We start from the raw sequence: 3,243 nt of genomic DNA on the forward strand, positions 1-3,243 counted from the left end.
CTCAACAATGAATTTATTTTCTGTATAGGTTCTGGTTTTAGACTGGGAGAAGATTTAAAATAGATTCTCAATGGACTCACAATGGGGAAAACATTGATCATAAATGTGCAAGATCTTCTTAGGTAAAATAATTGAATTATGCTTCAATTTTGACCCAAACACTTAAATTCAGGTTTATTGTTCTTTGGTAAATATAACATTAAAATCAGATTGTAATGGAAATAACGCAGCCTTGGAGCCTTAAACGCCTGGATTGCAATACCATCTCTGACATTTAACACTGTGATCTTAGGTTGCTTCATTCTCTGGTCCTTATTATATTACTCTGGTTAATAACTTCTCTCTTGCAGTAATCTTGAGAAATGTAAAAGAATATATAAAGGATCTGATATATACTCATCACCTAAATCCTGCCTTTTAATACTTTATAACAGTTCAACCCCTGTCTATATCTTCTCTCAGCTGCTTTGTAATATTCTTCTGTTAAAATATAAATGCAACTAAAATATATATTGAGAGAGGTGGTGGCCCTTTGCTCATAGAGGATGAAGGAGTGAGAATGTATTGTCTGGTGTTCTAATTTGCAGATCTAAATCTGTAATTTCAGAGTCAGGTAAAATCAGTCAAGGGTTAGAGCTATTAAGTGTAATATCGATTTAGTTATTTGGGAATAACTATAATATCAATTTATAATGGGAAAGGTAACCAGCATACATTCAGTGAGCTTCTTACTGTTAAGTCTAAAATTACATTAGAGTTCAGATGTTGTACCAATTAAAATTCATTTAAGCTAGGGTATTTAGAGAGGTGGTGGCCCCTTGCTCAGAGAGGATGAAAGAGTGAGATACAGATTTGCAGATACAAAACTGTGATTTCAGAGTCAGGTAAAATCGATCAATGGACAGAGCTATTAACTGTAATATCAATTATTTTGGGGGGAATAGCTATCATATCAATTTATAATGTGAAAGGTAACTAGCATACGTTCAGTGAACTTCTTACTGTTAACTGTAAAATTACATTAGAGTTCAGAAATTGTTCACATATATTTAAGCCAGAGTTTTAAGATTGTTATTCTTATTTTGATATGTTACTTTATTTTGAAATTAATTTATTCTTTATTCAATTAAATTTCACCTTGTTTCTAAAATTATGGACAGGGACTTTGTGGATACAGAAAAAACATAGCTTAAAAATATATTCAAAAAAAGAAAGAAAGCAAAAATGAAGAAAATAAAATGAAGCCAAGACAGAGGCTAGAAAAACTAGTAGGACCCACAAACTTGGTTCCAAAGCCCAAAGAGAAACAGTTACTTATGTAATCCATAGTGGATAAACCAAGTCAGTATTTCAGAGAATTGTTCTTGGTAGTCAAACTGAAGGGTGCTGTATGTCCTATAAACAATAAATGCCTTGATTTTATTCTCTTAGCCTTTTACAAGAAGACATAAAGATTTTAAAAGTCCAGTTATCCTATTTGGGGCAGGATTAAATATACATCAAACATTTCTTGCTTGTTTCTTTAATTTCTAACTGATATAAATTAACTTCATGTATTAGCACATAATTTCTATCACACAAATGCTTTGAATTGGTAAACCTATTCTAAGAGTGTATTCTTTCTGATTATACCATTCTTGTGAGAAATTCTTGTCTTTACTAGATTTTACAGATGATTAAAGACAACCCTGACTGCTTACTGTCACTGTACCCACAATTCTTTAGTTTCAACAGTGAATATCATCAACTTCTTTTGATACTAGAGGTTTCACTATAGTAACATTTTCTAATCCTGTTTTGCAAGTTACAGAATATCCTACTGCCTCATTTTAAAGATAAAGAAGCTAAATCAAAGTATTTAAGAATTCTGATGAATATTATAAAACTTCAGGATTCAAACCAGTACTTTTTGTTTGACGCTACATTTATATATTTATACTTGTCTTTCCTTTCTTAGTCACTTTTCTATTATATTAGACAAATCATCTGATTTTACTACTTTCTTTCCTAGATCAAAATACTAACCTGTCTAGTTTTATAAGTGTTTGAAAACTCTCGTTGTAAAAGACACAAGCTACTATCCTCATTATTCTTTCCTGTGAACTACTGTGGTTGTGTGGGGACTAGTCTACAGGCCTTTGCTTCAGTGAACATTTATTGAGTGTTTTCCGTATGCAAAACATGAGCTTCAGAACCAGAAGGATCTAACAAGAAAAACAATTTCAACCTAATCATCATTTATCTATGTTTATGGGACACTCATTCTGTGCTTGGAACTGCCTTGCCTGCACTTAATCTTCACAACAACCCTATGAGCAAAGGAATGTTATTACTTCCCTTTTAAAATGAGGAACCTGAGTCATAAAGAGGTAAGTCACATGCCCAAGTTGGCATACTTGTTCAACAATAGAACCAGTATGAACACCCAAGGACCAGAGAGAAATTATCATAACCACAAAAGATTCCTCCCTTCACAAAAGAGAATTGTCCTCTGGAAATAGCCCCCTCTCTAACTATAGGAAATTGATAGCTGAATTCAAGAGACAAAAAAATTTCCCAAATAAAAATGTTATTTTTTTTCACAATCCCCTTGACACTTGGTCATTGGAGTGTGATGAAGGATGCACAAAATATTAGAATTGAAAGAAACCTTTTAAATAATCTATTCTAAGCCATGCTTTTGTAGGGGCAAGCTTAGGCTTAAGTACCGTGAGCATGGTCAGACAACCAGTCTCATGATTTCATGTACAGGGCTAGCCACACTCCAGTGGTGTCCATCTGTCCATGGGGCACGGATGGGTCCATCTTCCTCTCCTCTAATATCTTGTCGCAGCGCAATCTCTCCTTTCTGAGGATTTTTCTTCAACTCTTCTCCATTAGATGTAGCCTGCTGGGTCCTATAGATTTATGGCCATCTATTTTACATATACAAATTTCTCAATTAGCTTTCAGAGCTTTTATTGGATTTCCATTATAGTGATAATTTAAGTAGAATTACAATTCTAGTTTTTAAAAGAATCCCTCGGAACTTTAGAAAACATTTCTCCAATGTCTTCTAAGACCTAGTACTGATAAGAAGTGTGATGCTAGCAGGATGTTCATTCCTTTGTCTTAAAATAACTTCTGCCCTCTGGCCCTTGTCCTAAGAGCATTTTAAGATTTTCTCTTTATACTTGTCTGAATGTGTTCCCTGTATGTTTTTCATTTGTCCTCTTTGCACTTTGTGGACACTTTTAATTGGAA

At 33.6% G+C, this 3,243-nt stretch overlaps 1 pseudogene; it reads right to left on the reverse strand.

Annotated features, from left to right (window-relative positions):
* LOC105306520 overlaps window positions 1–2,087 on the reverse strand; it is an 8,882-nt pseudogene extending 6,795 nt beyond the window's left edge.
* Between the last annotated feature and the right edge of the window lie 1,156 nt (window positions 2,088–3,243).

The sequence above is a fragment of the Pteropus vampyrus genome, unplaced genomic scaffold (assembly GCF_000151845.1).
Source record: "Pteropus vampyrus isolate Shadow unplaced genomic scaffold, Pvam_2.0 Scaffold443, whole genome shotgun sequence".
Taxonomy (NCBI): domain Eukaryota; kingdom Metazoa; phylum Chordata; class Mammalia; order Chiroptera; family Pteropodidae; genus Pteropus; species Pteropus vampyrus.